A 25,113-nucleotide genomic window follows, 5' to 3' on the forward strand; every position below is an offset into this window, starting at 1 on the left:
CAATCTGTTGCTGAATATTTAGATCAGCAAGGGATTGCTGTAGGGAGCACTGTCTGTGCCATCCATCTGGGTATGGGTAGTGCTTCACTTATAAAAGAAAGAGGGCTGGTGCCCAGGGCTCATCTCGGAAGCTTGCAGCTGGCACTTTTAAATGTATGTGCACTAAATACCAAGGCTGAGTACTCTTAAACTGACCTCATGCCCTTTTAATTCACTATCAAACACTATCTGTCCCTTTATCTCACTCTGGCAGATTCCTGCTTTCTCCCTTTGGGATGCCTATCCTGTCTTTCCCTTCCTATGTCTTTCCACTTTGTGTTTTTCCCTCTATTGCTCTCTGGAAATCTCTCATGAGGACACATGAGCGCTGGTCCCCAAAATTGAGCACCAGCAGCCCTCATTGGCTCACTTAAGCACTGGATCTGGGTCTCAAACCTCAAGAAACAGGAATGGAGGCAATAGACTTCCACTGTCTATGAAGGTTGTGTCCACCCTCTATCTTGTGCCATGCTAAACTGGGGACAATCCAAAATAGATCTATTTCCCCCCAGCAATCATACTTTCTTCACACACTCCACATACGTGCCACTTATCCTCCATGCATACACTGTTATTGTATTTATATAGCACTTACTACCACTGACAAGACGTCAAAGTGCACACGTCATACACACAGAATGTCAACACAAGGGTCTGGGAGTTACAACTCTGCTGAACTTTACACAGGTGGGGACTGTAGGCTACACTCCCCCGAACCAGAAAAGTGGTCTGCTAGGATTATGACTCTCCAAAAAACACTATACTGCTGCCATAACTGTATGCCAAGAGCCCAGGACATGGACGGTTGTCCCATGTCATTAAAGAGGACATGCTTGGAGGGTCCCTGGTCACAGAACAGGTTCTGGACTATGGCTTTATACCATAGATAGGTCTAGGTCTCAGTGTACGCGCTGGAGATAAAATAAGTTCAGATACTAGTTTGACATGGAATTGGGTCCCTCAAGGCAAAGGTGCATGAAGGGGACATTCCTGTCCCAACAGCGCCCATGGCATATGGCAGTATCCATCATAAAATGTTGGACCTGCCACAATGAGGTAATAATTGACACATGGGAGGCACCCAAAGCACATTTTGAAAAAAAATCAAGCCAGCTCCTCAGGAGAGTCAGGTTTCCCTGGCACACCACTAAATACTTGACTATTACAAGGTGTCCAGATGTATGTGCTGGGATACAATTTGGCCAGAAATAATGTTTCCAGACAGTATCCCTACACATAAATCCAGCAATCATGATTCTTTGTCCCAGGAATGGGGCAGAACATGCAGACCAGGATTTACTGGGTCCAAATCCACAGGTTGTGTCCTTTCAGGGAGAAATATGCTTCATCTGTCATCTGCTCTGCGCAGGTGGTAGATGAAAGCGGGGGCTGCTGGTGCCAGCAGGAAGTTGGGGAGGGGGCTTCAGACACAGCAACGACTGTGGTCTGGATGTGGGGAGGACCAGGTATGTTACAATTCGGCATCACAGTGTCCCTCGCGTGAATCCCCCTCCACCCAACTTTTATTTGGTCCTAAATGAGTATTCTTTCAGAGTCTACCCCTCTTTAGCACTTTTATATGAAAATACTGTTTTACAATTCACAACTTGACCCTGTTTTTTCAAAATTGTCCAAGAGGTGAGAGAACTAGGGGCCAACTCATAGCCCAAAGCATCCCTGGTAAATATGTTCCAACCAGCTGTGTTCGGTTATTTTCTGTGTTCTGCACCATCCTCTTTTATCAGCAGAAGGAACGTTCATGTTTAGCAAAGTAACTAACAAAGTTAAATTTGTACAGTGCCTGGTGCCACAGTCTTACTTCATCATTTTGCTTGTTTCCCTTTCCCGCCGCTGCGTCCCTTGCGGCCCCACCCCCCAGCCCTCCCATAGGACAAGCCCTCCCGCCTCCCAGCTGCTGCTCTTATGGCAGCCGCGGCGCGCTAGCTGGGAGCAACCTTTGACCCTGCTTGCAGGTAGGTCGCTCCCCGCTCCGCCTTCCGCGCCACCTCCTTGCCCGTCCCCCCTCTGCTTTTTCCCCGCAGTTGCGTCGCTTGCAGACCCCTCCCGCCTCCCCCCTCCTTCTCTCACCGTTTGCTTGTTTCCCTTTCCCGCCGCTGCGTCCCTTGCGGCCCCTCCCGCCTCCTTCTCTCACCGTTTTGCTTGTTTCCCTTTCCTACCGCTGCGCCCCTTGCGGCCCCTCCCACCTCCCCCTCCTTCTCTCACCGTTTTGCTTGTTTCCCTTTCCCGCCGCAGCGTCCCTTGCGGCCCCTCCCGCCTCCCCCCTCCTTCTCTCACTGGTTTGCTTGTTTCCCTTTCCCGCCGCTGCGTCCCTTGCGGCCCCACCCCCCAGCCCTCCCATAGGACAAGCCCTCCCGCCTCCCAGCTGCCACTCCCACCCTCCCCTCCTCTTATGGCAGCCGCGGCGCGCTAGCTGGGAGCAACCTTTGACCCTGCTTGCAGGTAGGTCGCTCCCCACTCCGCGCCACCTCCTTGTCCGTCCCCCCTTTGCTTTTTCCCTGCCGCTGCATCCCTTGCGGCCTCTCCCGCCTCCCCCCTTCTTCTCTCACCGTTTGCTCGTTTCCCTTTCCCGCCGCTGCGCCCCTTGCGGCCCCTCCCGCCTCCCCCCTCCTTCTCTCACCGTTTTGCTGGTTTCCCTTTCCCGCCGCTGTGTCCCTTGCGGCCCCACCCCTCCCATAGGACAAGCCCTCCCGCCTCCCAGCTGCCACTCCCACCCTCCCCTCTTTTTATGGCAGCCGCGACGCGGCCGCGCCGCTGGCGCGCCAAAGGCAAGCCCATACACGCCTAGACTGCGCCCAGCGCCACCCCCCCTGGTCCGCGAGACCCCTCCACCTCCAGACGCCACTACACGGCCGACCAACTCAATGCCCTCAATCCCGGCCGCATCACAGCATGCTCCCAGCCCTCACCAAGGAACACCCACGGACCCTTTGCATGCCGCACCTGACGATTCACCTGCGACAGAACAACGAAACCAACAAAGACCGAAACTAACCACCTCCACTGCATACTCCTCAACACCCGCTCCGCACGCAAGCACGCCATCGAGCTCTGGGACCTGCTCGACGCCACTGCCCCAGACGTAGCCTTCCTGACCGAAACCTGGTGGAACGACTCCTCGGCGCCCGACATCGCAATAGCCATCCCGGACAGCTACAAGATCATCCGTAGGGACCGCAACAACGGAAACAGAGGAGGCATAGCCATCGCCCACAAATCCTCCCTCAAGGTCGACACCCACACTGACGACTCCCTCAAGACCGCCGGACACCTACACTTCCGCATCCACACCGACCCCAACACCACTCTCAGAGGAACGCTCATCTACAGACCCCCCCGGACGATGAGCACCATTCAGCGAATCCCTCGCCGACCTCACCAGCACCCACGCACTCACCTCAACGGATTACATCCTCCTCTGGGACCTAAATTTCCACCTGGAGAACAACAACGACACCAACTCCACTACTCTGATCGCAAACCTCACCAACCACGGCCTCAGACAAGTCGTCAACACACCAACCCACATCGCCGGCCACACGCTTGATCCCATCTTTTCCTCAAGCGCCCACGTCACCTTCAACCATACCACCGTACTCCACTGGACCGACCACCACTGCATCCACTTCACCTACAAGAAACATACCGAGCACCATTACACCCAACAACGGAGCAAAGTTACGGAAGACCAGCTTACCAACACCCTCGCCCAGAACCCACCCCCCGATTCCACCGACCCAGACACCGCCGCCCACAACCTCACCCTGTGGATCAACGAATGCGCCAACACCCTCGCGCCACTCAAAAAACCCACTGACAGCCAAGCCAGAAGAAAAGCCACCTGGTTCACCGACGCGCTCCTAAACTCCAAACGCGACTGCCGGAAGCTAAAAAAGGAACACACACCTGACAGTCTCACAGCCCACAAGGACGCCACCCGCTAGCACCACCAACTCATCAGACAAGCCAAACGATCCCACTTCAAAGACCGCCTGGACAACAACGCACACGACAGCAAAGAGCTCTTCTGCATCGTGAAAGAACTCTCCAACCCCAGCGCCAACGACATCCCTCCATACCAAGAACTCTGCAACGCACTGTCCACCTTCTTCCACCGGAAGATCACCGACATCCACGACAGCTTCGACGCCACTCCCACGCCAGACCCCACCCCCGAACACTCCACATGTGCAATCCACCTGACCACCTGGACCAACGTGAATGACACAGAGACACGCAAGATCATGAACTCCATCCACTCAGGATCTCCGTCAGACCCCTGCCCCCACCACGTATACAACAAAGCCGACTCCACCATCGCCCCCCAACTACGGAAGGTCATCAACATCTCCTTCGAAACAGCGACATTCCCTGAAAAATGGAAACACGCTGAAATCCGCGCCCTCCTCAAGAAGCCCAGAGCAGACCCCAACGACCTCAAGAACTTCCGACCCATCTTCCTGCTCCATTTCCCAGCAAAGGTGATTGAAAAAATTGTCAACACACAACTAACCAGCCACCTCAAAGACAATGGCATCCTAGACCCCTCCCAGTCTGGCTTCAGACGAAACCACAGCACCGAAACCGCCCTTCTCGCCGCCACAGACGACATCAGACGCCAAATGAACAACGGCGAAACATCAGCCCTCATCCTCCTGGACCTATCTGCCGCCTTCGACACAGTCTGCCACTGCACCCTGAAATCACGCCTCCACGAAACCGGAATTCAAGGAAAAGCCCTCGACTGGATCGTCTCATTCCTCTCCGGCAGAACCCAGAGATTCCGCCTCCCCCCCTTCCGCTCCGAAGCCACCGACATCATCTGCGGCGTCCCCCAAGGCTCATCCCTCAGCCCGACGCTGTTCAACATCTACATGGCCCCCCTCGCACAAGTGGCCCGACAACACAACCTCAACATTTTCACCTACGCCGACGACACCCAGCTCATCCTCTCACTCACCAAAGACCCGCGCACTGCCAAAACCAACCTCCACGAGGGAATGAAATCCATCGCCGAATGGATGAGAAACAGCCGTCTGAAACTGAACTTGGAAAAGACGGAGGTCCTCATCCTCGGACCCACCCCCTCCGCCTGGGACGACTCCTGGTGGCCCACCGCACTAGGAACCCCACCGACACCGTCCGACCACGCTCGCAACCTGGTCTTCATCCTCGACTCCTCCCTCACCTTGTCTAAACAGGTCAACGCAGTCTCCTCCTCCTGCTACAACACACTCCGTATGCTCCACAGAATCTACAAGTGGATCCCGACAGAAACAAGAAGAACAGTGACACAGGCCCTCGTCAGCAGCAGGCTGGACTATGGCAACGCACTCTACACAGGCATCCCAGCAAAAGACCTTCTACGCCTCCAACGCATCCAAAACGCCTCCGCCCGGCTGATCCTCAACGTACCCCACCACAGCCACATCTCCCACCACCTGAGAAACCTTCACTGGCTCCCCTTGGACAAAAGGATCACTTTCAAGCTTCTTACCCACGCTCACAAAGCGCTCCACGACACCGGACCAGCCTACCTAAACAACAGACTCAGCTTCTACACCCCCACCCGTCAGCTCCGCTCCACTAACCTCGCCCTTGCCGTCGTCCCCCGCATCCGAAGAAAGACCTCTGGCGGCAGATCCTTCTCATACCTCGCCGCCAAAACCTGGAACACCCTCCCCATCACCCTGCGACAGACTCAAGACCTACTCACCTTCAGAAGAATCCTCAAGACCTGGCTCTTCGACCAGTAACAACAGCTCCCCCCCCCCCCCCCCCCCCCCAGCGCCTTGAAACCCTCACGGGTACGTAGTGCGCTTTATAAATCCAATGATTGATTGATCATAACGCTGTCTCAGAATGATGCAAGACTGAGTCGATCCCTCTGCGAATTAACCTGTGAATTGAAGGTGGCAGTTTTTGGCAAATGTATTTACCTATGGACTGTGGCTTACAGAGTGGGTTTAGTGATGCTCCAGAAGATTAATGGCAGTGGTGCTAGAACAATTTTCACAGAGGGGTTGTCCCATCAATGTTATATCACTGAAGTTTTAGGGGTTGAGGAACTCCAAGCACCATACGAAGAACAACTACAGCAAACGAGTCACTCCCATTCAGCGGGTAAGGGCGAGGTGACGACAGATGAGAAAGTGACCCTCGTAGTCTTGAGTTTTCGTCCGCGCAGCCCCCCTTTTCGCCCTGTGTTGTCCACGGGCACCAGGAAAGACCAGGCAGCATCGAATTTCCCGCAGGAAACTCCCCTTTCGGCCGCACTCCTCCCCCGGAGACGGTCCCTGGGGCTGCGGGGGCAGGCGGGGGGCGGAGAGCAGCCCCGGCCGCCCCTCCCACCCATGCCCGGCTCCTGCCGCCCGGGGAGGTGTCTGGGAGGGGTTTCCCTGCTGGGCGGTGTTAAGGCCGGGGCCGGCCAGCAGTAGCTCACCGGACCTCCCCGTGTGCGAGCCTCGGCGCCCCTCAGACCAGGTTGCCGGTGGGGGAGGGCTGGTGGCAGAGGCACATTGTGGAGGAGTCGTGAAGGGGCTTGAGGGGAAGAGGAGCAGCAAACAGAACCGCCGCGCTGGATGTATGTGATTACCCGGGACCGGAGTGGGCTGGGGCCCCCTCGCGCCGGCTGAGGCAGTGCTGGGAGCTGGAGTTTGACGCTTCCTGAGGTAAGTGAGACCCGCACTGTGGGTCTACTATGGTTGTGGCTTCTACTTCCTAAAGGTTGCAGGGCGGTGCGAGGCTCTGCCGGGGGTTTCAGGGAGCGGCTGTGGAGTCTGCCTAGCACTTGGGGGGAGAGGGGGGCCTTTCAGAGGGAAAGGAGGCACCCCAGCCTCTTCCCGGTGCCCTGCTGGCCAGCACTAGGAGGGAGCACAGATAAATGATGTATTTCATAGTTCGGTTACAGGGTCTGTGCCTCTTGTGAGTTGTTTGACAACTGCAGACATAGTAGAATATAACTGAGCGTCTTCGCCACTTTGAGTGACTATTTTCCAGGCAGGGGCGGTGTGTGGGGCTGAGGACCAGGCCGGGTGTGTGTGGGGCGGTAGGCACCGGGCTTAGACCCCCTGCTGCCTGAATGAAAGTGAGCGGAGAGTTTTCCGAGCGCAGCTGTGCGCCTTCCCTCTCCCCCAGCTGTCCCTAATTAAGAGAGACCGCCCTCCTGAGAGTTCAGTGCTCCCTTGTGCGTCCTTCTCACCGCGTTTCTAAACAGTACTTGGAAGAAGCCCCTTGGCATTTGGTCCTGCCAGCTTAGGTGGCCGGTGAGGGGGTGTGCCACAGCACGACCACCCAGCTGCAGACCGTGCCAGGGATGTGCGGCGGGCTGGCGCGCATGTGGCGGGGATCCTCTCTGCACAGCTGCCAACATCGGGAAGTTGAAAGAAAGGGCGATTCGGGGAGTAGTGTGGGCGTGCACGGCCGGGCGCGAGCCCATATCGAGGGGCGCGTGTGCGGCCAGGGACGTGGCTGCAGAAGTCTAGCTCCCAGATGGGATGCTGATGCCCGCCCCTGCTGGCAGCGGCTGAATGGGGCATCCCCGTGCACTTAGTGTTGACGTGCCAGGACTGCTGCTTGGCTCTGCGCGGGCCATTCCTTCCGGGCACTCGCTGCTCCCCGGGGAGGGTTCCTCCACACCAGCCTGCAGGTCCCGCTCTCTGCGCTCAGGGGCCGCGGTCTCCTTCGGTGGATGCGTTGGACAGGCGGAATAGATGGGTGTTGCTGTTATTCTTGTGTGTTGCGCGTGGCACCCACGGTCTGTGGACAGTTATCCACCCTGTTGTTGTTTACAGAGGATGCGCCCTCCGACGCCACACCCGTGTGTTCCACGTTAGTGGTGGCCTAGCAGGGGTCCCCTGGTGCAGCAGCATAACATAACAAGACCTACTTTTAAGCAGCACTTCTGGCATCTTTCTGCAGTCTGGGCTCAGCCCCCGAGAGTGGCTGCCGCCCCTGCATGGCGAGAGAGCCTGTCAGCAGCGCACTCTGCTCTGATTTATGGGGCAGCTGACAGACGCCTCACTTCCTCGGGGTACTAATTCATTTCAACTGCTGCCCTTTCGGCTGAATCTCGCGTGTGCGTTTCCTAATGAAAGCAGCTGGTGTGTCCCTTGTGCTGCTGCAGAAGGCCCACGATTGTAACACCGAGACCCTCTGTACAGCCCCGGCCGCCACAGTTTATCACCAGCAAGAGCACTTCCAGTCTGTCAGTAATGAGGTTATAGTCTGTCATTTAGCGGTACACATTTCATCGACTTTGTAAACATGACACGCCGACTCCTCCATGCCGAGATTCCATCCGGCAACGAGCAGGCAGCTTGGACTGATACCTGCAGCACACGCGTTAACCTCCTGAACTACCCTACCTGATAAGATTATCTGCTCAACATGACAGTAGTCCATTTAAGGAAAACAACAACCATGGGCATGTTAGTCGCCCAGGGCTATTAAACAAATTACCAACTCTGTGAAATTCGCGGTTTGTACATTTTCTGGCACTAGTGTTGTGAGGGTAGAGCTGTATACCGGGCAAGACAAACAGTTAAAATATAATACAGTGGCAACATCATTTAAAGAGAACTTAGCCCTTAGCCGTAAACAGACCGTGAGCAACTTTCAATAAATAAACCTCTTCTTTGGGGCTGTAACACTTGGAACAAGAGGCGAGGACCCATGCCATGCCTGGACCTCAAGTTAAGGTCAATTTATAACGAGTGAATGTGATCTAAAATTGTTTTAACTGAAAATAAGGCAGGCATCTGGCCCTCCTGGAACTATGTTCGAGATCTTTCCCGTGCTGATGGCATATTGCAGTGATCAAATAATTTCAGTCAGAAAGTATTGTTTTGTTGAATTAAAGCTCAGCTTTGAACATTTCTGTCCATGGTGGCATGGATCTAGCTGGCAACCCTATTATAAAAGGGAACTGTGGGAGGTCTGGGTGAAGGCATCCATGTCATTTGGCTCCTTGTCACGTTTGTCACCATCGACAATCATGGCTATTGTGTCATCAGAACATAAGATTCTGGGACAGTGAAGATTTGCTTTCCTCATTAATTAGTAAAAGTGTACAAATGTATGTCGGAAAACACATTGGCTTAATGTGACCGTCATGACCTTGGCCCAGGTGGCTGCTTCATGGATGGATGCTGAGGAATGATGGGGGTTGTTGGTGGATCTAATGTGAGACATTAGAGGGGCCAGAAAAGCCCCAGTCCCACCTCACCTCTGGGCCCACAACTACATGTAAAGTATTTTTCCTTACAAAAGTGTGTGTATATATATATATTGTTTCCTAGTGTCTCCTACAAACTGCATCCGTTTAATGTACTCTTTTGGTCAATGTACAACACTGGGCAAACGTTAACCGTAACAGCATTGTTGAAGGATTGTCACCAGTTTTGCCACCAAGTTTATCTATTCTGTGGCAACTATTGTGGCCCAGGGCAGATATTCTGTTCTTTCACTGAGGTAGCTCCTGGCAGCGTTTGACACATTGACCATGAAACTGACACAAATTGAAACAGTCATTGGATTGTCAGAGGTTGTGCTTCAGAAGTTATGTCCTCTCTTCTCCTAACGACAGCTCTTCTAGTTGGTACCTCAAGATCTCAGCATCTGTTCCCTTTGGACCCAGTCTCTTTCCACGTCCTCTTCAACCACTGTCTAAAGGTCCCACAGTCCTAGCCACCATCTCACTCGATATGCACTCGCTGCAAGTGTACCTGTGCCACGGACATGATCCAACTCAAGACCTGCCTCTCCCTCATGTTGAACTGGATGAAAGCACCCTTTTCAAAGTCAGTTTGAGAAACCGTGCTAGATAGTACCAAAAAGGCACGATTCCATGAATGGCTCCCTAACTTGAGGCTGAGAAGATTTGTACCTATGTATTCCATGGACTCCCAGACACTCGGCACTGCACATTGAAACAGATGTCTTCAAGATGCACAATGACAAGAAAATCCAAAATCCCTTGTATCATGAAGTCAACCTGGCCAACTCGCACCTCGGAACAAGCAACTGCCTCCTGGTCTTCTCCCACCCAGAGGGGTGTTTCCCAGATTTCCTACTGGCTTCTGTGAAGGTCTACCTACACGTCACCACCGGCCTCTTAAAGAGCTGAAAAAACTAGAGCCACGTCACTCCCTGACTGAAGTTGTACTGACTGCACCCTTCAAACCTGCTGCATCTCATATAACATGCTGAAGATCAGCGCACCAGCTCGACATAAAGTTAACCACGTCAGGTGACTGCGCATTGTTCCTGAATGTGGAACATCATGATGATCTAACTGCTCCCCTGATGCATCCCGACGTGCAGCACCATTGGCATCGATTTCTATAGATTTGTCATATAATGCCAATGAACCCTAAGAGATCAGGTGGCGCTTCAATCGCAAGAGACTCTTGCGGTGCCATATTGTATGCAGTGGAATTATTTGTGCATTAATGAGTATTAAAAAGCAAATACACTAATACTCCCCACCTTCCCCCAAGTCCATCAATCTCAACACGCGTGGCTCAGCTCATTAGTTAAGTTTCCAGATCTCTGGACCGCCTGTAGTCTTTGTCAGTGCTGCACACTGTCCCCTCAGCATAAGCACTAATGTATGTTCAATGTCATACTATGTATATCTTTCTCTAACAGGGAAAGTCACTGCAAAGTTGAAAGATGTGCACAGTCCTGCAGTATGTCTGGTACTTGGCGTCAATATACTGGATCCTATATTGGAGGTCTGCATGATACATAAAGGGATAACCTGGAGTGGCACCTACAATATCCATAACCTAAAACACATTGTGGGTGGTTGAGACATGTTTCATTAGATCATGGGAAAGTTGGGCACTCGCTGACTGTAGTATAAAGGGGCAAAGGTTTGGTGAAGAGTTTGGCTACAGCTTGGGCGGTGGTCCTGTTCTATGCGTGATTGAGATCAGCATCCTTAAAAGCACTCTGGATCTTCCATTAGGTGATGAATTGAGCTCATTAGACCAAAAATGAATTAAAGCAGTTGAAGATTTAAAACAGCAGTTTGGGAGCTACACTTTATTACACAGACTAGTGTAGGTGACCAGTTGGGAAGGAGGGCTGTGTGGAGTGCTTGGGGTCTGGAGTGGGTTGGTTATAAATTATAGGGTTGCAGTTACCTATTTGATCTTCTTGCCGACCAGATGGTTGATGGTAATAGTATGTGAATTGGCCACAAAATAATATACAGTTAAACCTAAAACAGCAATTTGTAAATTCTAGACCATCTTTGTGGACCTAATGTATGAAAGGTTTTTACTCGTTTTATGTCTATGGGGAAATGCGTTTACACATAGGCGTCCACGACTCTACGCACTTCAGCCTGTGATACAGATTTCAATAATGCAACAATTGTGAAACAGTTTACACGTTTGTGCAGAAGGCTGCTCTTTTAGCACCTTTTGAAGTTGCAGTAAATAGGTAGACTTCTGAGGAGACAGACTGTTATCCCTCTCTGAAAGTCGTACTGCCATATACCACCATGATGCAAAACGGTCAGTCATGCTACCACAGGTTCTTCTTTCTCGTTTAGTAAGGCAAACTTCATATACGAGCAGCATTTCAATGGGTGTATAAGAATTTTCCAGTCGAGTTACAAAACATTGACAAGTATACTGAGACTTCGAATAGCAAAAAGGGTTGCAGAAGTATTGTGAATTTCAACTAGAAGACAGCCATGGGCATGGCTTTTTTTCCTGGAATGTGAGCTGTGTGTGTGTGGTGTGGTGTATGTGTGTTTTTTTTTTTTTTTTTTTTTTTTTTTTTTTTCTCAAAGTACTTTTAGGTATTCTTTGAGGCTGTTAGCATCAGGATCTGCTGGACCACTTCACCTAATTTTTTTTTGTCTTGCGTTTCATGTTTGAACAAGTAAAATTAGCAGTTAGAGTGAATATGAATTCAGAGGTAACACGTGTCAAGTAGGAAACGTCTATGCGATTGTCAAAGTAATTGTTCTTATTATTGTGTCGTTGGCTAACTGCCACCCAGAAAGCTGCAAATGCTATTGGTTCGTTACCTAAAAAAAAAAAAATGTGGCCAATCGGGTCCCCTTTTTTTTTTTTTTTTTTTTTTTTTTTTAAATATTGAATCTCTGCACAGTTTCTCTCAACTGTTGCAGACCATTAAGCGTATAGCACAGAGCCACCGACTCTATCCTATTAGAAAACACAACAGTAATTATCATGACCACAAACGCTCTAATTAGGAAATCCTTGCCATTTGAAGGGATCAACAAATTCATAGACTTATTAATTGAAATCCTTACCATTTCTTCCATTGCAGGTCGCCTTGAAAAAGCACTAGGTCTGCAAGCCATGATGGGGTGAAACGCGTGTAACCTATAAACTGATGAACAGAAACTAAGAAATGAAAGAATACAACCAGTTGTCACACTGCATGTATTCTTTCCTTGGAATTTTCCTTTTTTTTTTTTTTTTTTTTTTTTAACAATTATTGTGCAATAGAAATTATTGAAATTGCTTAACTCTTTGATATGTAATTGTAAAATGTGATACATACCATTCCGGTACCCCTAGTTCAATTCAGCAATTTCTCTCCTGTCGATTTTTGTTCAAAGATTTTGGTATTTTCTAAATTATCATTGGCAGTTAGTGATGGACCTACTTCTGCAGAAGAACACCTTCCTGGAAAACTTTGGGGTTAACCAGCTCTAACACAGTGGATTTGTTTGTGAAAGAATAATGTATATGGGCCTTCCAGGGTCCGTATTACTGCTGTGCCAATGCTTCGGTAACCACTTGTTATGGAATTTGACACAATGAGTAGATAAGTGTTTAAGCGGCCAGTCAATCATCATTGTCTGTGCTAAGTCAATTTATGAAAATGGCTTTAAGGAAGGAATTAAATCCCCATTTATTTGTATAATGGTCCATCCAATTGGATATCAAAACTGATGATTCCTTATATGGAAGGACATTTTTATAAAACTAATTAAAAAATGTTTTAAGACAACGAACATCCCAAAAATATTTTCAAGTGAAATTCCTCCACTTGGAAATCCATCCTGTCAGACCTACTCTAGAGACCCTGCAAGTGCACTGATCAAAACATAAGTTGTGTCCAAGTTCTCAAAACCGAATATTATATCTTTCTTTTAACATGTTACTAAATCCAGTGGCCCTGGACGCTGCATCTTTAAAGCAGTATTATGAAATTTCCCCACCTCCACCCTGCCCTGCAGATTAAAAATTTGCCACGAACCATTACACATGAGGTGTTTTAACTGTTGGCACATCGGATTCATGAGAGTTGTTTGAAAAGTCTGAAATCTTCATTTCATAGATTCACACAAGAGTTGTATAGATTTTATATATTTTATTTTTTTGAGGATTTACACAGCTCACAATGAACACAAGCTATTAATTGCCAGATGGACTGATGTTCCTCTTTGTGTACCCCAGTAGATATGTTACAGTGAACGTATCTTTTTGAACACACCTGGCAGAAATGTGAATTTTCATATTGCTTTTGTGTGTAGTGTCTTTTTTTTATTTTTTACTATTATTTCATCCCTCAAGTGAAAATATTTTATTACGTGGAGAAGCTCTTTCATCTTCACTACCTTGGAATATGGTGAAATTCCCTTCCTACTCTGACCCTGTTGCTACCATTTGCAAAAGTAGTTTTAGGGTGGGAAGTGACCAGTAAAAAGCTCGAATTACTGTCATTCAAGAAGTTTGCGAATGTTGAGTGCTTTTAGTATGGTAACACCCTTCAACCTATTACTGCTGATCATCCACAGAGGTGCTAAACTGTCTTCAGTATTAACTTCAGTGTGATGGTGCAAATGACAATTGATTATAATTTTCTTAATTAGACTCAAGATATTCCATCTGTACATTTCTTTTTTTTTGTGAACTTAAGTTCAAACGGGTTGCATAAGATATGAAGAAACAAAGGTTAAAGTAACATTATTGTTAGGTGTAATAACTATTTGTTTTTGTATTAAAAAAACCTTTAGTAATTCACAAAGATGACCTAAATGATGTCCTAGAACGTGTCATGAGTGATGTGAGATCATAAGCACTGCATTGTGGGGGTGCATGTTATTGTTTGCTCTGCCAACTATAACTAGTGTGTGGGGTGTGTGTTTTTTTTTTTTTTCAATTTATTGGGGAGGGGGGTATGTTGCCTCCCACCCCCACTCCCTGAGTCTTGTTGGGCCCTGGGTACCCATCCCCTAGGGCCATTTCTTTTATTTAAAAGGGAGAGGGGGCCGAGCTGCTCCCCTCCCTGAGCCTTTTCCAGGCCCAGGGGACACCATTTCCTGGGGCCAGCATGAGTAAAGGTGGGTGCCCTGGTGCCCACCCAGGGCATCCACTGTACATTAGTTGTGGGCTGGACCTGGCGTTGCTTCCTCCCACAGGGAACAGCTACTTTGCTTGCGCCCTGAGGGAGCAGTATAATCAATTATTTTTTTTTATTTTTTTTTCCTGTCTGCGTTTTTTAAAGCTTCTGCCAGATGGGAGAAGACTTGGTGTTCGCTCCTGTGTGGTGGGAATCTCAACAAGCATTTGCAATGCAATGGGTCTCGCGTTTGCTCGAGTTAGAGCTGTTAGCATTGTAAACTCCTAACCAGACTTTTTTTGCCCCATAAAATGAAAAGTAAAATAGTTTCACATAACTATCCGGACTTTTCTTGCCACATAAACTGAAAAGCAAAAGTTTCACATAAGCGAGCCGACAGCCGCCATCAGCGCAAAGCAGGCACAAAGGAAAATAAAAGTCCGCTCGCAGTGTAACCTACCAGCAAAAGTGCAATTATCTATGTAACGGGATCAATGTCTGCAAATCGCTTGACTACTGTGCAGTGAGATCGCGTGGCGAAATAAAGAGGAAAAAGTAGTTCAGAAACCAGATGGAAAGCATCGAGTCTTGGATGTTTTCAGTAGTTAGTCTGTGTGCTGGAAGAGGGCTAAACACCAGAAAAGGCATGATGACATGCATGCCTTTCACTAATAAAAGCAAGCAGATTTTAAAAGGCAAGCCCACGAACCAATGAAAGTGACCGACGTGGTTAGAAGCCCAAAGAGAGATTACAATAGGGGGCAGAGCACTGCACTCGCTCCTAAAAATGCTCCTGCCAAGCAGGAGCAAACACAGGGATCGCTGTCAGCACTGGTGAGTAGTAAAACTCCTGTGTCTGGAGGCTGCTATGTTTCCCTGGGACATAGCTAGTGAGCTGGCCCCACAACATGGGGTCCCTATGGCCTTTTTAGGCTCGGGGATTTCCCCCCCCCCCCCTTTTTTTTTTGTAACACAGACTTTGGTCCCTGGGTGGGCTCACCAGGTCCTGCAATGGCTCAGCAAGGGGATATGCACAGCCCCCTGGAGCTCAGGCCCACCTCCACCCCGCACCACAGGGGCTGCGGGGGCCTTTGTTACGCCCTGGGTGATGTCCTGCCTTGTGTTACTTGTTTGTTACAAACCACAGTAGTAGTGATCCGAGGCACCACAAGGGTCAGAAGAGGTAAACTTGCTGCAAAGTATAAGGGAACTGTTGACTGTGTATCGTGTAAACTACGGTCTGCAGGATTAAAAGAAAAAAGTGTCGTTTGACCTAAATCTCATAAAATATTGCACATAAGTACATATTTATATGGTTTCTCACATCACCCGGTCAATTCCAGTCTTTCAGGACAGAACATTATCAAAACCAGGCTAAAATAATTCCAAAATGAAAATTGTAAATGACGACGCAGAAAAAAAAAACCTGTTGGAAGCCGCAAAAGAGTCTTTTAGGCGAAGCGAATTGCTATATTTTCAGAGGCTGAAATAGATGTTCGTAAAAGACTCGGTGATTCCCCGCTCAGAACACCGGCTTCCTAATATGGAGAACTTTTCCATGATTCTCTGGCAACGCCTCTGAACTCCCTGCCAATGTGTCTCAATATTTTATGTCTCTACGTCTGTCCAGATTGAAACAATTATTTCCGTTCTTGGAAACTCTGAGGAATTGAGGCCAGTTTTTACAAGAACCCGACCGAAGCTGTGAGGTGAGACCTAAAATGGGTCAGGAATGAAGGGAGGGTTTGCTGTGCGCACACGGAAGCATAGAAACGACCTCCAGCTCAAAAGTCACAACCCGTTGCCCCATCTGACTGTCTATGGTAAGCAGGGCTTTAAATGGAAAAATAGAAGTGCAGGTACTCTGTAATAGAGTACCTGCCTGTTTCTGAGAAGTGCCGGTACTCTCCAATTAAAAGTATTACGTTTTTCTTGAGATATGCCGGTACTCTCCCTCTCAAAATAAAAAAGTGCCGGTACTCGGTACCGGCCCATTTAAAGCACTGATTTGTATGTCTCTCCTTCTCTGCTCCAATGCATCCATCCCATTGGAGGGGAATGCTGTGGCACTCACGCCATGGCCTATCCTGCTCCGGGACACCGCTTCAGGCTCTTGTTGTTCATGGAGGCATCTCACATAGATCTCTTGATCGCTTCTCGTACAGCTTCCAGAATGCCGCCTTCATATGGTGTCTGCATATAAATTCTCAAAAACGTAAATGGTTTCTCTATCCACCCTCAAGAAAAACACGTTTCGTTTTAATGTAGGAGGGGTGAGTGTAGTTAGCCTGTTTTTCTTGAGAATGGAGGGCCGGGAATGAAATGCTGCGTCTAATGGAGATGCTGTACCGGAGGGTGACACCATGAATGTTCCTTCTATTGCAGACGCTGGCCGGCAGATGTGCATTGCACTGTATGATGGGCTATGATGGGCTGTGGTGGGTTGTGCTCTGAAAGCTATTCTGCGACACACGGCTATTATCCTTGCATTAAATCACGTAATGTGGCAGGGTTTGAACGGAAATAAGTCTACAGACCCACTTAAGGTTTGTTTCTTTTGTTCATTTAGTCTCCCTTAGCATGGGCTGTTGATGTTAATTCATCCCTACCCTTTACAGGTAAAGAAAACAAAGACTTATAAGAAGCCTCCCAAACTGTTGAAAATGTTCTTAAACATAAGAAGGTCTAAATGAAAGGAAACCTAGATTACGTGCCTAAGGTGATTTTTTAATGTTGATGGTTGAACCTTCTGAGAGGATTGTCTAATATCTAAATCTGGCAACTGAAGAGACTACCTGGGAAGGTATAGTTTTACTCTACAGAGTTGGTGATGTTGGTAACTTGCTGTCTGAATTGTCCTAGTGTTGTAGAGGTTTCCAAATATGTGTTGGCGATTTTACGTTCAGGATGTGGTGTGAATCGTTTGGTTTCACATTGGAGAGCCACTTGTGCCTAGATCTAGGCTTGCTTGGAGCTGTCGAAGACGGAATTGATCTTGGTGGGACTTAATTTAAGGTAAAAATACAGGTTTGTTTAGTGAGGCAATACTCGAGTTGGTTGCTGCCCTTGCTCGCAGTGACCTTCCTGTGTTGTCATTATGTCAGTGACCTTAGTGCTGCATTGTTTGAAGATCACCAGAAATAATTCCTGGAGAACTAAGCATGTCTATTTTATCTGATGTAATATAGATGTGTTTAGGGAGAGGATGTGGCAAAACAGCTAGAGCTACCTACTTTGGAACTGAGGAACCAGGTTTGAATCTTGGCAACACCTCAACATCCTTTGATACTGAGCAAATTCCTTTTACCTATTTCTTTTACCTTTCTTTAAAAAAAAAAATCACTGTGTCCTTGTGCAATATAACTGGTGCTCATGGAAAGCCCTCCAAATGCAAAAACAACAGATGACGTAGAGAATGTGGAAGAAATAAAACATTCAACCCCAGTCACAGATCTGAGTTTAACCCATTTGGACCCAGCCATATGCAAATCAGTCTTGGCCCTCTCACACATGTAAAGCCCACCAACACCTTTTGGTCGAGTTTGCGCTATATACAACTGCAAAAGGAAAAAAAAAGTTGATTACCAGTATATAATTCAGGGCCTGCTGATTGATGGTATTGAAGGCTGCATAGAAGTCAGTGTTTATCTTGATGTTGTGTACATATAGTTTTTATTTGGTATATTTGTAGGTGAAACATTGGTTGATGGGGTAGTGTTGGTTGAGTGAGTTTGGTGTGTGTGGTGTGTGTTTTTTTTTTTTTTTTTTTTTTTTTTTTTTTTTTTTTCTCTCCAGGTGAGACGGTCCGAGATTTGATTTGTGCAGTGCTTCATTGGCTTGAAAAGTGACTGTTTCTGTTTGAGACTTCAGTTGTGTTTTTTTCCATTAGTGAGGAGTGTAGAACTTCTACTTGCATACAATCTCTTGGGATTTATTTTTTGCCATGTCTCTTCTTCTTGTGTAGATTTTTTTTTTTTTTTTTTTTTTTTTTGCTGTTTGAGAATTTATGGTTGCAGAAGAGTGCAAATGCTTTTGATGTCCTATAATGCATGGGGAGGGGAGATCTGGGTGTCATTTGTCTTTTAGGGTGCAGTTAAGAGAGTTCAGTAGGGAGTTTGTTGACTGTGGAGTCACCTGTGATATCCAGAGTGGACAGAGCTTTTTTGAGAGACTCAATAGGGAATCCCTTGAACAAGTATTACTGTTGGGCTTCGAATTGCTTTTAATAGGTGCCATATGCCAGGTGAAAATGTGGATAGCAGTGCGGTTAGAGCATTCCAATTTCATAGTCAGTAGCTGTTAAGGGTCTGTTTGGAGGTGAAGGTCAAGAGTTGCTGTTTTTGTGTGGGTTTGTTAGACAACTTGTGATTTGGGTGGTCCATTAACCAGGGGGTTGCAAAACTCTTCCTTCTGTTTTGGTGTAGGAGTCTTGTGGTCGATTTGAGAGATCGAATGAAGATTGTGTTTTTTTTTAAGGTTTATTGAATGAGTTGGTGAGGAAGTCTTTGATTTCCTTGAAGGGTTTACTTTCTGTGGCTGGCCTGTACATTAGGTGGAACATAACAGAGTGTGAAGAAGCAGATAAGGTGGTCCATTCAGTTAGAGTTAAAGGATCTAGGGTTGTGCATGGCCAGGAAGCATTCTTAATAATAACACTGCCTCCTTGTTCTGGAATATCAAACTATGATGAATACTGTAGACTAATGCTAGGACCTCGAGTTTGGGTGTTACCCTTGTTTCTGTGATGCAGATTACATCTAGCTGGCGTGTTCTGATGGGATGTGGCATGGTGTATTGAGTCTATATTAATGAGCATGCATTGTAGGGCCTGTTCTGTGGCTAGATTGTGGGAGATGGATATGTATCTGCTGTCTGGGATTAGAAGTGAGTGTGTGGTGGGTTTTATGTGTGCGAGAATAGGGATCATGTGGACATTGTGGGGAAGGGGCACATGAGGGTGTCTTCCCCCCCCAACATTGTCAGATGCAGGGGGGCCTAGCCCCTGTCTCTTTCCCGATGCCCTCTGGTAATTGCAACCAAGACCGGCTGCCCTTTGGTGGGTGCCCACCAGCTGCCACTATTCCTTAGGCTCTCCATAACCACTTGATAGCACTCTACTTCTGGAGCTAAACTGCATAACAGTAGCCTGCAAGTGTGTCTGCTGAAAATCATTTTCCACCTCCGACTAAGGAAAAGACATGTGATGCCATAGATACATAATGGGCCTGATTTACCAGCATATTTGCACACTAAAGTGTAGATTAGGTCACAAAAATAGGCTTGTGCGATTCTAAATTTCATATCTTTATTCACCAAATAAAGTGGAATTTTAAAAGTACAAAGTATATGTATAATGGTGGAAAACCAGCTGGTGTGATATATTTATTTTCCACATTTGTAGGACTAGGGATAATTTCAGGAAAGGAGCAGAGTTGAGTTTTGGTGTCCATTCAAAACTGTATGGAACACCTTCAAGCTTTGGCAATTCAAACGTTTCACATTGACCTTCCATACTGGAAATTGGAAGGAGTAAGGGACTTTCCAAATTTCATGGTGATGCCCGCGATGGCGTTTCTCCATATTGAAATCCTTTCCCCTTTAGGAGTAAAAAAAAAACTTTTTTTTATCATTGGTAACCTATTTGTATAGTGAGGTTTTAGTTGTGTAAGGCAAAAGGCCCAGGGCTTTTATATGTGATGTGCACCTGTTTCAATAGAAGCGACCTTTTTTTCCACACAAATCCGGTGTCGGTGGTGATTTGAGGTGCTCCCGCTAGGCCCCAAAGTTGTGTGATCTTGCCCTGGATGCAGTCAGACTTACCACCACCTCAACACACATTCTTCTGCTGGGTCCCTGGTCCCTTATCTTGGTTTGTTGGCTCCTTTGAAGTGTACAGGAAGCTCAAGCTCGTTGGTGCGCCTTCTTCTTCAACGCAATTGTATAGATTTATCGATCTTGGATGGGGGATCTTTCAGTAGCTTACTGCCGCCCTTACAGATCCAGTGAAGGGCGGCTGACTCGCATTCTGCGGGGGAAATACACATCGAATCATAAATGATCGACTTCAGGGAAAGGCTTAAAAATAAAATATGCAAACCTCCAATAAAACTGGAGGCGGAAAAGAAGCGACGCCGGGAACTGTTAAATGATGGGGTATATTATAAAAGGCAGCCTTTTTAGTTTATAGAACTTATGTCGTCATTGGATTAAAGCATAAACGCATATCGTTATTACTTAATAACCAGGACCATGTGCCCTTTTGTTATAGGACTACGATCATGCCCCCAAAAGGATGGAAGAATATGTACTATGTAAGCTTTTATCGAAATACTGTTCATTTTGTTTGGCTTTCGCAGGAGTCGGCTGGCATTAACTACTGTTTTCAACATGAATCCTTTTGATTGAGGGAGAGCCTACAGGAACACCCGAGGTCTGGCCCTCTCTGCCGGAGAGGGATGAAACCCGGGCCGTGCTGTGAGTTCATACCCGCTTTCTCCCTGTCTTGTGTCTGAGCTGTGGATACCCGGGGCTCGTGTGATGCTTGGCAGGAAATGTGTAAGTTAACTTAGAAAAGGCAGCTTCAGCGGACAGAGGAATCCAGTGTGGAGAGGAACAAAGCCTTGCGTTGTGCAGCGGCCGGACTACTGGCAAATGAATCCCTTGTGCAGTGCTGTAAATGGCAATACAGAAGTGCTGGCACTCGCCGTTTTAGAGTACTCTTACTTCTGAGAAGTGCAGGCACTGCGCCCCGGACTGCCCATCTAAAGCATTGCCTTTGTGGGATGCTTAACTTGCATGGACAGTCTGAGGGTTCCGGCTCGTTGCTGCCCCGGGCCACCGCTCACTCCGTGCAGATGGGCAGCTTTGTCCTTTTGTTCAGTGTCCGCTTGATAAAGCGCATGTGCCCCGCAGCCCCCTCATGCTTTGTCCTCATGAGGTGCCACACAATTTCGGGCCAAAGTTTACATTCTGGGTCCTCGGTACATGACTCCTGTGGTGCACAGGCTCGGAGGCGAGTGCCCCTGGACCATCCCGCTGTAGAGCGTTGTGTCCCTGGAGCACAGTACACACCCAGTATACACAGTTTGCGCTCAGCAGTTGTTCTGTAATGCACATTACCTCCCGTCCCTCCCTCGCCTTCCTTTAACCAATGAGGCTTCCTGCCTCCCCCTAGACCCTGCCTCCCCCTTTCAAAATCCCCACCCCCACCACCTCCTGTGTGTGTTATTTTTCTTTTTTTTTTTTCTCTCTAGCCCATGCTAGACTTACCTTCCGCTTTCCTCCACGGTGGGGTCTGGGGGTCATTGTTTTGGCACTCCTCGAGGCGCGGAGCTTCTCTGGGTGTGCTACGGCTGGTCGCGTCTCTGGAAGAAATTTACAAAAAGAGAATCACCTTTACGGAAAGGAGCCACAACACGCAGATACTCCAACAAGGGGGAAATATGTATCCAGGGAAGAGATGTGGGAGGTGATGTTGCATATTTGGGACAATTTAGGTTTTCCAGTGTTTCAACCTGCGGGATCTGACTCGCACTTGTTCCCTCAGTATCAGACGCCTTCTAAGTTTGCCATGCCTTTTCAGGGACCTGTGAAGGATATGGTGTTTCGGGAATGGAAGGATGTGGATAAAGCTCAAGTACCACGATTCCTTCAGAAACTTTACTTACTGGAAGGGGAGGATGTGCTACCTCCCTCTGTTCGTCTAGATTCCATTTTGGCAACCCTGATTGGCAAGACGGCAGTCAGTCCGGAGGATTGTGTGCCTACTGATGCCACGGACCGTAAGGTGGATTCTGGCCTCAAGAGGGCTTTTGCCGCAGAGAATCTGGCCCTGAGAGCAGGTATCTATTCGGCTTATTCTGCCCAGTCGTTGGTGCAGGATTTTGATAAACTGGCGGTTGCTGTGCAGGAAGGTGCCGAGTGCTCCGAACTTCTGGCTGTCCTGGAGCAGCAAGCCAGGTTACTGGCGGACGTATCGTCGGATGTGGTCCGTACTTCGGCTCTGGCATCTGGGGCTTTGGGGCTCGTAGGTCCCTCTGGTTACGATCATGGAAAATGGATCCTGGAGAGAAGTCTGCTCTCCTGAGACTGCCTTTTGAAGGACGTAGTTTGTTTGGTGATCAGTTGCTTTCCAAGGCGTTTAAGGAGAGGAAACATGCCTTGCCTTCCAAAGGTGGCTCTGCTTCTGGCAAAGGGTGGAAGAAGCATTCCCGTTCTTCTCCCAAGATGGATGCCAAATCTTTTTCTTTCAGGAAACGTCTTTTTCAGCCCCGTTTTTCCCCTAAGAAGTCTGCTCCTTCGAACCAGGGTGGGTTCAAGAAGGGGTCCTGACAATCACTGTGGGCCTGGCATAGGGCAGGTTGGGGGACGGCTGAGGCACTTTCTTCCTGCTTGGCAGGAGAGTGTCAGTGATCATTGGGTGCTGGACATTGTGGCCAATGGTTACGCCATAGATTTCGATATGGTGCCTCCAGATTCCGGGGTTTGTCCCACTCCTCTGCCTGCGGTCGGGGCACGGAGACAGGCGTTGTTTGAATGGGGTCCGAGACTTGCTTCTCAAGGGGGCCATTTCCCGAGTTCCTGTGGGAGAAAGGGGTCTGGGCACTTATTCAGTCTTGTTTCTGGTTCAGAAGGTGTCAGGGGGTTTTCGGCCTGTCCTCAATTTTGAAAGGAGTGAATGCTTGGATCAAGATAGTACCTTTCCGCATGCTGTCAATTCAGATTATTTTTCCTATGGTCAGTCAGGGGGATTTTCTGGCCTCTCTGGATCTGCAGGATGTGTACCTCCATGTTCCAGTGGCGAGGTCTTCTCAACGGTTCCTACGGTTTGCAGTAGGCCTGGAGCATTATCAGTTTTGTGTGCTGCCTTTCGGCCTCAAGTCATCTCCCTGAATTTTCACCAAGGTGCTGGCCCCTCTGGTGGCTCTTCTGCATTCCGAAGGGGTGTTTATTCATCCTTATCTGGACGATATCCTAATACATGCACCCTCACAGGTCCAGTTCCTGAGGCATGTGGCCTGGGTTCTGGTGGTCCTGGAAAGCCACTGGTTTTTAATCAACTGGGGGGGAAGTCAGATTTGGTACCTTCCCAAGATCTGGTGTTTCGAGGGTCTCTGTTTCTGACTCATCAAGGTTTGGTGACTGTGTCGAAAAAACAGTTGTGTCCTTCAGTCCCTGGTGAGGGCGATCGTGTCGCAGTCTGCCCCCCTGAGCGCTTCTATGGTTACGTCTGCAGGGTCATTTGGCGTCCGTGATTTTTCTGGTTCCCTGGGCGCGATTCCATCTTCTTTACCTAATGAACTGGTTCCTAAGGCGGTGGGCTCCAGGGTCTGGTTCTCTGCTGACTCGGATTCCGGGGTCAGGGTTGATACGCAGGGAGTTGGGATGGTGGTTGGTGTCCAATCCTATTCAGGTGGGGGTGTCTTTGTCTCCTCCAATCCCAGTTGTGATAACGACGGATGCCAGCCTCTCCGGTTGGGGTGCTTGGATGGGGTCGGCGCAGATTCAGGGGTTTTGGTCCCCGCTGGAGGCCAATCGGTCGTCGAATTGGCGAGAATTGAAAGCGGTGTTGTTGGCTCGGATTCATTTCCAGGTATCTCTGAAAGGAGTTGCGGTTCTTATTCGGACAGACAACTTAGTAACCAAAGCTTATGTAAACCGGCAGGGGGGGGACCAGGTCAAGGGCTCTGTTCAGTCTGGCAAGAATTTTTTTTGTGTGGGCTCAGGAATGGGTTCCTTCACTCCTGGCCACCTACATTCGGGGGTGGTCAATGTTCGGGCGGATCTTCTAAGCAGAGTGATTCCTTCCTCGCATCTTTTCTCCCTCCGGGGGTCGCTGTTTCTTCATCTTGTTCGCCTCCGGGGTCTTCCGGTGATGGATGTGTTTGCGTCTCCGGAGAATGCGAAACTCAGTCGCTTCTGCTCCCGGTTTCGTTGTCCTCCGGCTTGGGAGGTGGACGGGATGTCATGTCCTTGGCCTCGGGGTCTTTTGTACACTTTCCCGCCATTTCAGCTGCTCCGGGCTTTTCTGTTGAGAGTTCGTCATTTGGGAGCCAGGGTTATCTTGATTGCGCCCCATTGGCCGAGTGCGAATTGGTTTCCGTTGCTGCAGTTGATGGCGTCCGGTCGGATGTGGCCTCTTCCTCTTTGTCCGTCTCCCCTGGAGTTTCCTTGCCTCTCGAAGGGGTCGTTGAGGAGGTTACACTTGACGGCCTGGAAGTTGAACGACGGGGTTTGACGGGTTTGGGGGTGCCAGTAGCTTTGAGTTCTACTTTACTGGCTTCAAGGCGGCGTTCCACTTTGATTTCTAATGGTAGACAGTGGAAAGCCCCTTTTTTTTTTTTTTTTTTTCTTCTTGGTGTTTCCAAACCTATCACTAGAGACAAAGTGATAGCGAGCATCTCAAAACTGGGGCCACTTAAAGTCCCAGACCTAGATAAAAACCTTCTGCTGCTCCTTGGTGACCGTTCCTGCCTGTTTGCCCAACTATTTGGGGGAAACTGAAACATCCGAGTCCCTTAGAGAGCTCTCTTATCGTTGTCTTGCCAAGCCAGAGAAATACCCGACCATGTGCTAAATCAACTCTGATAACACAGGCTTTATTCCGGACAGGGATTGCTCGGATACTATAACAAACCTTTCCTCAATATCATAATCAATGTTAAGTGAATGAAGAAAACGGCTCTGTTCCTGTAAGTCAATGTAGAAAAAGGGTTTGTC

The 25,113-nt window shown here is 48.5% G+C and overlaps 1 protein-coding gene across 2 annotated transcripts in view; it reads left to right on the top strand.

Moving 5' to 3' along the window:
* The first annotated feature begins 6,405 nt into the window (after positions 1–6,405).
* Positions 6,406–25,113, top strand: part of LHFPL2 (LHFPL tetraspan subfamily member 2) — a 313,091-nt gene continuing 294,383 nt past the window's right edge. Inside the window, exon 1 of one of the 2 annotated variants that reach the window (XM_069223350.1) lies at positions 6,406–6,728. The gene's annotated coding sequence lies outside the window, so the exon portion shown is untranslated. The remainder of the gene's footprint in view (positions 6,729–25,113) is intronic. The other variant, XM_069223340.1, reaches the window with a different exon arrangement.

Source organism: Pleurodeles waltl, chromosome 1_1 (assembly GCF_031143425.1).
Source record: "Pleurodeles waltl isolate 20211129_DDA chromosome 1_1, aPleWal1.hap1.20221129, whole genome shotgun sequence".
In the NCBI taxonomy this organism is placed as follows: domain Eukaryota; kingdom Metazoa; phylum Chordata; class Amphibia; order Caudata; family Salamandridae; genus Pleurodeles; species Pleurodeles waltl.